Genomic DNA, 12122 nt, shown 5'->3' with positions numbered 1-12122 from the left:
GAAAACTTGTTGATGGGCGTGTGGTTCACTGTTTACTGTTTGTTTACAAGTAAGAGCGTTTCACAACACACACGTGACACAACACGAGAAAACATGAGCTTTGTTCAAAAATGTGTATTTCATTTAAGAGAGCACTGCAGATGTTCTAGATCATCTTAGGAAATGCTCTGAGTTTAGTTCATGCTTTAGTTTGACATGGTCTATTATTCTAAATAACTTGTGTAAACTACATTGACATCAGGACTAGATGAAATTTACAGAAATGCTTGTATCTTCTGTGTTTGTCTATTCTTTAGTCTCTCTAGTATATTGCAAAGATATCTGTTTATGATAATTAAAAATATTGATTAAAATGTAATATTAAAATATTGGCGTTAATATTAATTTTATGTAGTAGGCCTATATAATCAGATACAAAGTAACTAGCTACTGTTGTGGAAAAGTCTTTCTCGAAGTTCAAAAAATTTCTCAGACAAAGAAAGTTCAGGTGCCAAGGATTAACTTTATTTGATCAGGCCAAACAAAGTGAGATGTCTCAAATCATCATCTGCTTCTTCTTCCCTCAAACAAGTGTTTTCCAGCCTACAATTATAGTGAATCTTAGGAAAGGAGGTTCTTTCCTAAACCAATCAGGTAAATTCCCTTTATCTCTTATTTTTATTATCCAACCATTCTTGTCTGCCACTATTATCTTCTAGGCAACAAGGTTTGTATCTAATGGTGGAATATGAACCTTGAGTTGTTTTTTTTTTAAATGAATTTTGCTGTTGGTACCAGTTTTCAGGCCGCAAAATAAACAACATGTTCGGCCTTCTGAACATCTGAACTTTATCCAGCCACGGCTTCAAACAAATCTTAAAGACATCAATATTTTCTACCTTCTGAACTTTATCTAGCCATGGCTTCAAGCTGACCTCAAAAAGATCAATATTTTCTACCTTCTGAACCTTATCCAGCTCAAAGACATCACTGAATTTTATATTACTGAAACCTGTTCTATACTTGGTTATAATGATTAAAATATATTTATGTGTTCAAACATCACTTAAATCATGAAATCATCTTCCTATATTCAGTAACACTCATTCGATGGTCTGATTCTTAACACATCTCCTTCATATCATTCCTATGAATACTTCTTAAAGGTAAAGGTGGGGTGTACAACAGTTCCCAATACTGATCTTTCCAAAGTTCCCAATACATGAATGAATAAATGATAATAAATGATCTTCCCAAATATGCAATACATGAATTAATAAATGATCAGATTTATATGAATTAATAAATGATCAGATTTATACACAATACTACTTGAGTAGTTTTTTCATTGCATACTTTTTTACTTTTACTCAAGTAATTTTTAAAATAGTGACTTTTACTTTTACTTGAGTAAAGATTTTGGCTACTCTACCCACGTCTAGTCAGTAGTACATTAAAAAAAGTATATGAACATTTGTATTTATATAGTACGTTTATTTTTCTACGACTATTACATGTAAAGTGAAATCTTGCTTGTCCATTTACTGTAGATATCATATTTCTTATGTTACCACAAATACAAATTAACATCCATGAAATAAATTATTCTTGGTGGACATCCTGTCGCTCTTGTTGGTCAGGCCAAAGATTTATCAACATAAAATCTGATGGTTTCCATTGCCATGCACCGAAGAAAAAAAACTCCTTAAATGCCGCACCCATCCCCTGCAATGATCAGCTGTGATGTCCTCACATGCAGCATTCATGGCATCCAACAGAGACATCTGATCTTGTGGTCTATGCTATATAAAAAAAAACTATTGGTTTTAGGAATGGAGAGTATGAGGGAAGTAACTCCACAGTTATCCTTTAGTGTGTAGCAAACCAGTCCCTAACAATATTGGTTCGGTGGAAGCTGACATTATCCCAGACAACAACATAATTAGGCAAATGTGGACAAACTAAACTCAACTCAACTTTATTTATATATATAGCGCTTTTACAATTTTCATTGTTACAAAGCAGCTGCACATGAGACACATTGACTACAAGCAAAACAATCAAAGTTGTACCTGCAAAAACAAGAAAAGGTTGAAACACAGAAGACAGACACACCCACACACAAAACACTCCACACACACAACACGCACACGCACCAACGCACACAGACACACACACACACACACACACACACACACACACGTACGTACACAGACAAGTACGCACACACACACACGCTCAGTGAGAGCACACATTTAGGATAAAGGAGAGAGAAGCACAGGTCAAATATAACAGATAATAAATTCCTATATGCAATATTAATTAAGTAAAACTTTAAGATTCTAAAGCAGCCCCCCCGGTCAGGCAGATAGTGCAAAAACAGTATGCAAACGGTGGCGAGGAACCCAAAACTCTAATCGAGAAAAAAAACCTCAGGAGAACCCAGGCCCAACCAGGGGATTCCAGTTCCCCTCTGGCAAAAGCTGCTGCCTCTGCACAAGCTCCAGAGAACTTGCACAACAAGGCTAAATAAAATAAATAAACTTAATAATAAAATAAATTATAGTTTAAGATTATCATTAATAATCTAATAGCATTTGAAATTTTGTGGTGAAGACATGTCAAGAGACCGCGTCCTTCTTTATCCAGCTCTATCATCTCAGCTCTTGTCAGGTCCCCACTTCCCATTCTCCGCTCTACCATCAGGTCAGGCCATGAACTGCATCCTGCTCGCTGTGGTAACCTTGGAACAATGAGACAAGACTGGCTGAGAGTAGAGTACTGTTCTGTACTCTTTGATGCAACAAGTACATCAGTTGTGTTTTTGGTTCCGGTTGATCTAACTAATGCAGCCTAAACCCTCTGAAGATTTATATTATGGAAGAGTAGTGTATGCAAGATTAAAAAGATGCGTCTTTAGTCTAGATTTAAACTGACAGAGTGTGTCTGCCTCCCGGACAGTGCAGGGAAGACTATTCCAAAGTTTAGGCGCTAGATAGGAAAAGGATCTACCACCTGCACTTGATTTTGAAATTCTAGGTATTACCAACTGACAGGACGCCTGAGAGCGTAATGCACGTGAAGGACTGTAATACAAAAGGAGTTCATTCAAGTACTGAGGAGCTAAACCATGTAAGGCTTTATAGGTAATAAGCAAGATTTTAAAGTTAACGCGATGCTTTATAGGTAACCAGTGCAAGGTTGACAGAACCGGGCTAATATGTTCATACTTTTTTGTACGTGTAAGAACTCGAGCTGCCGCGTTTTGGACCAATTGGAGTTTTTGTAATAAGCCTGCAGGGCAACCACCTAACAGTGCATTACAGTAATCTAGTCTTGATGTCATGAATGCATGAATTAACTTCTCTGCATCTGAGATTGACAGCATATGACGTAGTTTAGATATATTCTTAAGATGGAAAAACGCAATTTTACAGGTGTTGGCGACGTGGCTCTCAAATGACAGATTACTATCGAATAGAACGCCAAGATTCTTTGCTGACGACGAGGGTTTTATGGAACATCCGTCAATAGTTAAACAGTATTCTTGGTTGTTACTTATAGCAGTTTTCGGTCCAATAAGTAACACTTCCGTTTTGTCCGAGTTCAGTAATAAAAAGTTGTTACTCATCCAGTTTTTTATATCGACTATGCATTCCATTATTCGATGGAACTGCTGTGTTTCATGAGGCTTCGAGGAAATATAAAGTTGAGTATCATCAGCATAACAGTGAAAGCTAACTCCGTGTCGCTTTATTATATCTCCTAGAGGTAGCATGTATAATGCGAAGAGCAGAGGCCCTAAGACTGAGCCCTGTGGTACACCGTACTGGACTTGCGATTTGCGTGACACCTCATTGTTTATTGCTACAAATTGAAAACGGTCGGATAAATAAGATTTAAACCATTTCAAAGCTATTCCCTTAATGCCGACATAATTTTCGAGTCTATGTAGGAGTGTGCTGTGGTCAATGGTATCGAATGCAGCACTAAGGTCTAGCAGCACCAATAACGAGATACAACCTCGGTCAGACGCCAATAGCAGATCATTTGTAACTCTGATCAAAGCAGTCTCTGTACTGTGACATGCTCTAAATCCAGACTGGAATTCTTCATTGATGTCATTCCTTTGGAGGAAGGAGCATAATTGAGTTGAAACTACTTTTTCCAGAACTTTAGATATGAAAGGTAGATTCGATATAGGCCTGTAGTTCCTTAGTTCTCTAGGGTCGAGTTGGGGTTTTTTGACAAGGGGCCTTATAACAGCCACCTTATATGCTTTAGGCACATGTCCTAATGTCAGAGATGAGTTAATAATACCAAGAAGAGGATCTATAATTTACTTGGATCTATAATTTATCTATAATTAAATTATTATAATTTATAATTAAACCTCTTTCTTGTTCTGGAATCAGGTCTCTGTAAAGTGTGTCTAGGAAGGCCAGGAGAAGTTGGGTATTATAGGGCCCAATGTGTGCTCACACCATTCTCTGAAATGGCAGCACACATTGTAATATTGGCCCCACGTTGGCCTGGTGTGTCAGTTGTGGCTCGGTATCCAATGATATTGCGACCACGTCTCCGGCCTTTGGACAGATTGAACTCGGCCTCGTCCACAAAAACAAGAATGTGGGTTGTTTCATGTCCTTCTGACTCAATGTTTCTCTGCTAAGAAACAGAGAAACAAAATAGTTAATTTTTATTCTAGAGTTCAGTAAATGTTTTCTCATCATATGGGTTTTTAAAACTTTAAAACTAAGTGCACATCAATAGTTTACCTGGAGATACTGGTACTCGCAGCTCCTTCACCCTTTCATTATTCCTCTCAAATGGCACCTTGTAGAGTTGTTTCATGGTCATTTGATGTCTTTTCAAAACTCTGTCTGGTGGAAATGCTGACAGAGTTTATATTTGCGAAGACATAATTGTCAGCTCTCCTAGCCTGATGGAATTGTTGGTTTTGACCATTTTGCAAATTTCTTGTTGCTGATGGTTAAATACTGTTGCTCTGCGACCAGCGTGAGGTTGTTGTGCGGTTCTATAGAATGTACAAATAGACTTGCATTTACCTTTACAATATTGTTGTTTATAAAAATGCTTAACATACTGTTACGTAAACAAAATAAAAAGGTATAAATGTTTACCTGTTTTCCCTACGAAAGGTTTGCACAGTTGATGACACTGGACCGGTTTACATTAGGCTGTACTCTTCAACCAGCCTCTTCCATTGTAAAACCACGATTTATGACATGATCCACAAGTGTGGCTCTGATTTCATCAAGAGACTCTGACTCTTCTATTTCCACCTCTTCCTCTATTATGTCTTCCTCTAACACCACCACCATCTATTCTTCCACGTCTTTCAATTGCTCTTCCACAAACATGTTGCTGCAGTTCAGGGTTGTGGAAGTCCTCCATTCTCAAAAATTGGTAGTGATTGTGCTGTGGGCAATCTACATTTATATGCTCCCAAACTTGATTGGTTAAATGGTTGATTGATTCAAATTGTATTGCAATTAGAGGTCATTTGCCAATTTAGCAGACGTTACAAACAATGTCAATGTCAGATATTTATGGAATATACATGCGTGTATACCCATTTTTCATAATTGAATGGATCGTTTTGAATGTGACGGCAGACAATTGTACTTACTGTGTGCACACATGTGCCAAAGCATTTGCATTTTGCTCAAATCAATGAGAAACTCAAGTCTGATGTGAACAAGAAACTAACTGTTTACAGACCCAAACTTATTGTTTTGAGGTAAAAAGTCTCATTCGAGAAATGAGCCAAAGCGATTGAGAAAAACTGTAATATTTGTAATATTTTAAACATCATGGCCTGGTTTCAAAGACAAGGTTTAAGGCTAGTCCCAGACTAAAATGAATGTGTGACCTGTCTTAACTCAACATAACTTGCCCAGAAATATCTTAAAATATATCCGTGCCATTGTTTTGTCTCAAGATTCACACCACTAACGTATTCTTCTAAGGCATTTCTATAAAAGCGACATAAATATCTTAATCCAATCCAAATCCAACTAAGGCATAGTCCTGGTTTAAACTAATCCGTGTCTGTGAAATCAAGCCTAAGAATATATTCAGTGTGTTGGATTATAATGTGAATATTTAAATGTATTGCACACTAGGAATAAACCAGAAATAATTATATTTTGTTCAGACCTGACTTGAAGTAGGGAGGCTGATTTAAAAGACATGCCACTCACACATCTTTTCAATTTTCTTAGGATCTCTGTGTTATTTCCCCTGTGACAACAAAACAGAGAGATTATGGGACATACAATATGGGATTTGTGAGAACCTGAAACATTGAACCCATCTGGGAAAGATCTGCCCACTATTTAATCAAAGGATAAGACAATTTACTGGCAGTCATGCATTAAATGTGTGCTGCCTCTCAAGCATCCAATGGAAAAGCACAGTTAAAATACATTGATCAAGGTTACCCAAGAGAGTATCACGTTATAATAATGCTTAGAAATGATGATGAGAACGGAAATAAGGTCATTAAAAAAATCATTAAATCATCAGGGTATAAATTGACTTCATAATATTTGTGATCACCTGGGCCCAGTTTTTTTTTTTTAAGTAATCTGGATCTAATAGATCCGGATTTGGAAATCTCATGTTTTGCTATCCAGGGTCACCAGATCCATCATACTTTTATGCCAGTTTTTAAAGGAACATTGGATTGGATCACTGTGATCCAAATACCAAATTTCAGGATTACCAAATCCTGTTTACCAGAGCCTTAAATGGAACCAACAATGTAGCCTACTGGCTTGGCAAAGAACAACAGGTAGGCAAAATACCGGTGGCCACAAATAGCCATTGTTTGTTTTAATTGTAAGAAACAGAAACACTGTAATAAACAGAAACATTTTAAATTCCTTATTTTGTTGTAATGATAAATAACAAAACAAAAACAATACTATCCAATATCATTTACTATATACCAGCTCTTTCCATCTCTGCCTTTAGGAGATGTATCTCCATCTGCAATTTTTTCTGCTGCAGTTGGGTAAGCAAGATTTGTTCTTTACCCAGTTCAATTTGTACTGTACTTCTGCTCTTTCGGTTTCCCATTTCAGAAGCAACTCATAGCTGTCACCATCGTGGTTTGTAGCTGAGGAACGTTTGCATTTTCTTGTAGGAAAAGGTTTGTCTTGGACTGTCTTCATTACGTCCACTGGGGATCTATCTTCCTCCTCAATCACTGTAGTTAAGTCCAGGACAAACATTTACTCTGCAGGAGAATTTTGCTCGCATTCTTCTGAAGTCCTAGTCTCTGTAATTGTGGCCTCTCCATCTGCTTCTATGCCTTCAATGCCATGCAGAGACTCTGATTTTTCTCCTCCTATGATATCAAGGACCATATCAGTGAAATCACCCCTCTTCTTGGCTTCTGTAAGGTCTTTCGTTGCCTTGGCCCTAAAGTTCTTCCATTTCAACATAACTTGTTTTATGGTCCTCTTTTGGCCAGACCCCATGGCATTGACATGATTGGTTATGTCCTCCCAAATGTTGTGTTTTCCTTTTTTGCACAGTAAAATCGCCAGTGTTAAAAAAGGTCAAATTAACACTCACAGTGTATATATAATCCACACTCTCAAAGTGTGGATTATATAAACACTGTGAGAGTTAATTTGACCCTTTTTAACACTGGCGATTTTGCTGTGTGGTCACTTCTCCATCCTTTGCAGAGCTGAAACCTCCTACTATCGGGGCAAATTTGGCCCGAACACCCTCCAGCAGTGCAAAGGTTTCTGCCACAGTGAAATTAGGCTCTTTTGAGTCCATGGTTCCAACTCTTTGGTGTAGCCAACACTGATCTTAAAAGACTTGAGCATCATTGCTTTGGCTTGTGCTCAATTAGGCTTACACCAATCAGCTTATTGCTGGTTAATGGGTGACACCATTTAAACACATCATGTCTTTGCACCCATTTTCTGCCTACAGAGGCATCCACATGGCAGGTATTGTTCATCGGTACCGTAGGAGAAGGTACCGTCAAAGGGTGTCACAAAATCACACGTTTTCGCTTTGGGAGAGATGACATTAAGTACATTGCAGATCTTGTCAGTAGGGCTCTAGAGTGTGACCAATTTGGTCGCACATGCGACCTAATTTCTCAATGGTGCGACTAAAAAAAATCTGAGGTCGCACCGGTGCGACCAGCCGTTCGAGGGAAAAAAAAGTCTCTGCGAAAGTCTCCCTGTGGTTCAACAACAGACATTCGGCCCATATCGTGGTCTAAACCAATCAGAGATAGTGAAGGGCGGACCCCCTCTGATTGGCCGTGGTCCAGATATTCATGTACGTGTGTGTACGTTTGAAAATGCTGTGCTGCAGTCGGACAGAGAGAGGTGAGTAGCCTATAGGCCCGTCAGATAAACAGAGTGGATGTAGCCGCGGATGATGAGAGTAGATGAAAAGAACGATTGACAACTTTTTCGTTAAGAATGTTAAGTTAAGGCCTGATCCGTCCGAAAATCATAACCAATGCTCTGACACGCTAGACTGCGACTAAATGGTCTCATTTTTGCGACAAATTTTCTTGCCAGTGCGACAAGTTTTTCTTAATGGAAGAACCGGTTCCACTGTCAAACTGATCAATGTATAATTTTTGCGTATTATAAATTTAATGCGCAGAAATGTTATATTGCGCAAGCTGCGCATTCAGTCACTCATTTTCGTCTCCCCTCCTTCAACCATTCTCTTATCTATCAGTGGCCCCGCCCCCAAACACGTAATTCGCGGGTTACGGGTAAGAGGCGAAGGACCGAAAGAACAGACGAGTGAAGCGCTCAATCTTGCAACTTAAATAAATATGCAGAATACAAGACTTTCCCCGGCTAAGGTACAAAACAGCAAAGATAACGAAATGTGTTGCAAGTATTGTATGCATGTGAAGCTAATGCAGGAAACATGTGTTTAAACTTTATGCACTAAACTATTGTATAAAGATCTCTAACAATACTGCAAAGCATACAAAATGTTATACATCACGCTAAATACTATTTATTTGTAAGTCGCTGTTGATAGAAGCCAAACGTGTATCGATGCAGCTTTCATGAAGAATAATCACTAAAAGCCTTCAGGTCTCTCGGGTTGTTTTAGATATGCGCGCGCCCAGAGAGTCAGAGCACAAAATACTAAACGGAGTTCTCTTTCACGCCTTCTTACTCTGAAACGGACATATTAACACAAGATAACCTATAAATTCCCATATTAACAAGAAACCTTGTAAAGGTATTCAGTTTGTTTTTTGACCAAACAGTTGGGAAACAAAACACGTGTTCCAGTATATTGCGCGAGCTCTTATAGGGGCATCAGTATAATAAAGATTTCTGTTTATAATGTTCTTCAAACAACAACTGACGGGCCCAAAAACACTTACTGATATTAAAGGAATTGTGTTCTCTTATAGGAGTCGTTCACAACAAATAAAGGAAGAAAGTAGCTTTAAATATGGTAAAGTGTTGAAAGAGAGTTTACATATACAATAAAAATAATTCAATCATAAACAATGATTTGTATTAATTTCTAATTGATTTATTAATGTATTAAACACATTTTTATTAAGTTTTAGTGATTCTTTTTCTTACCTCACCCCACGACTCTGGTGCTATCATATTAATGGCTGGTGCCAGTGCCACCTCTCTCAAGTGTTAGTCTAGAGCCCTGCTTTCTTGTAAAATTGTGCTTCAAATAAAGAACTTTGTTGACCAGATTGTTAGTTAATCATTTACAAGTCAATATTGCCTATATGGACAGCGATTTAAAAAAAAAGTGAACTTGTAAAACTGGTGTTAAATGCGATGTGGTCGAAAATTTGGGTGCACCTAACTTTTGTGCTGGTGCACCTAAGAAAAAAAGTTAGGCGCACCAGTGCAACCAGTGCAAAAAGTTAGTCTAGAGCCCTGGTCAGGCCAACACCAAACAGTTTAGGACATTTGGTGTTCTCCTGCAGGGGAATGTCTCCTGCTTCAGTGGTTAGTGTCAGACAGTATGATTGATTTTTTTTACAGAACCGCTATATTTCAATCTCTGCCCATTAACCAGTCTATTCTGTAAGTGAAATTAACCACGGTCTTTTAGAAAAGACTAGGATGTTATATTACTTGTTCTCTGTTTTTAACAGAATCTGACAAATTACAGAGTACCTATGAGTGTTGGTTATGAAACTAAAGCAGAGGATGATCATTATTCAGTGACAGACACAGATGTATGAGGAATGAAAGATACTTTCTCAAAGTATAACGGAACAAGGTGTTCTTTGCAAGTTGACTCAGAGCAGGAAAGTTATATTCTATGTGATGTGATTTCACTTAGACTTTGTCTATAAGCCTTAGTCATACATGATGATCATACAGTGGTTCTCAAATGCAATCCCGAACGATCTCAAAGGAATACATTTTGGATGTTTCCCTAACTCTATACAAGATTCGACGGACAATAACAGTATGAAGGGTAGCTATTGGATTACTTGCACAAAAACTTTCTGAGTTCTAGCTCAGGCATCTGTACACAGGTGACATTTAAATATTGTTGATTAATAGCACAAAAGTGAATTTTGAATGTTGTTTAAATACACAAAAATGTGACTGAATATGGTATGAACTGCCATTTTATTTAAATGTGAAATTTTTAAATGCTTTTCAGTATGGTTCAAAAGTGACATTGAATTGTAAGTTATATATGTCACAAAGAAAAAATTATTATATAGTCAAACTATTATTATTACTGTCAACTAAGTAGAGTTAAAGAGTTGTTAATAAAAAGTGTTAATGATAGATGTTACATTAGAAGGTGTCAGACACACTGTCAAACCCTAAGACAAACAAACAGTGAGTCACCATTTTCCATTTTCCTGTCTCCACAGGAACGCAGAGAAAATTATGATTCTGTCATAGTTTGCTTCCTGTATGTTAGTTTATAAAAAATGGCCTGCATACACAGAGTTTGTTAATAGATTATTACAGAGCAGATGGGTTAGACTTGGATTCCTAATGGCTCTGTTTTTGAAGTTAGAAAATATGTCTTCTATCCTAGAATAATGCAATTTTTGTATGATGTATGACTCTAAGTATTCCTCCAATTAATTTCTGTCCGATCTGCCTTGTTATGCCATGGTCTCTGGTTCATGCCATCCTTACCTTAAACACTAAAGATGTAATATTTCAGGAAGCTGGTAAATAAATTGCTTCTCAGTACTATTGTTAATCAATTACAGCAATAGAAACACTCCCATCTATATCCGTACCGTCACTGAGACAGCACAAACATAGCCTTTAGTTCAGGGGTGTCCAAAGTCAGTCCTGGAGGGCCGGTGTCCTGCAAAGCTTAGCTTCAACCCTAATCAAACACACCTGAACAGCTAATCAAGGTCTCACAAAGCAGACTAGAAACTTTCAAACAGGTGTGTTGAGCCTAGTTGGAGCTAAACTCTGCAGGACAGTGGCCCTCCAGGACCGACATTGGGCACCCCTGCTTTAGTTGGTAAAGCATTAAGGTTTTACTACTAAAATTTTTATCTAAATGCTTATTGTTGGAAATTTAAAATTAATTTGAATAAAAATAATAATTACTGTTTGACAATTTCTTTAAAGTTGGCATAGATAGAAAAGGAAAGACATCTATGTTTTTATAATAAAGTTGCCAGCAAGCGCACACATTTTTGATCCTTTTTACAAAACTTACCAGAGTAATTTCTTTTGTGAATATATGAACATGCAATACATCATGCAGAGAAAATTGTGTTTTTGTCAAAGACTTCATCCAGATTTAGATCACTAATAAAAACATAGATTTGCTTGTTTTCATATCTGTAAATGATGTACTCTTTCACACAGACAATCATGTGCTGACACTTGTTATTAAATAACTTAAAATTCACACTTTATTTAAATCATAGAGCCAGAACTTACTCTGGATAAATTAAATTGCCAAAATACAAGCATAGTGTAACATCAGCTCCGCCCTCGTCGACCCCGCCCCCCCGCACCAGAGTCATCTACCCGCTCACTTTAACCTGACTTTTAACCCCAGAACAACATTTCCCATCATGCACTTGCACCCCTCTGACATCATTTATTACCCCGCACCTGACTCTCATTACA

This window comes from Triplophysa rosa, linkage group LG19 (assembly GCF_024868665.1).
Source record: "Triplophysa rosa linkage group LG19, Trosa_1v2, whole genome shotgun sequence".
In the NCBI taxonomy this organism is placed as follows: Eukaryota; Metazoa; Chordata; class Actinopteri; order Cypriniformes; family Nemacheilidae; genus Triplophysa; species Triplophysa rosa.
Note: the sequence above shows the minus strand (reverse complement) of the source record.